The following is a 201-nucleotide window of genomic DNA, read 5'->3' on the forward strand; positions in this document are numbered from 1 at the left end:
ACGATACCAAGTTTGACTCGCTGGAATAACTTTGAAGACTTTGAAATCGAAAGCGTATATACGCCCGTATGTGTTTCGTAGCGGTAGGCTAAGGTGAACCTATGATCGAGAATATCTTGGCAACAATGCACAATAGAATTATGCGGTTTGTGGTTTACTATTCCCTACCTAGGGAACTTTCTAACGATACCAAGTTTGACC

The sequence above is a fragment of the Branchiostoma floridae genome, chromosome 6, assembly GCF_000003815.2.
Source record: "Branchiostoma floridae strain S238N-H82 chromosome 6, Bfl_VNyyK, whole genome shotgun sequence".
Taxonomy (NCBI): Eukaryota; Metazoa; Chordata; class Leptocardii; order Amphioxiformes; family Branchiostomatidae; genus Branchiostoma; species Branchiostoma floridae.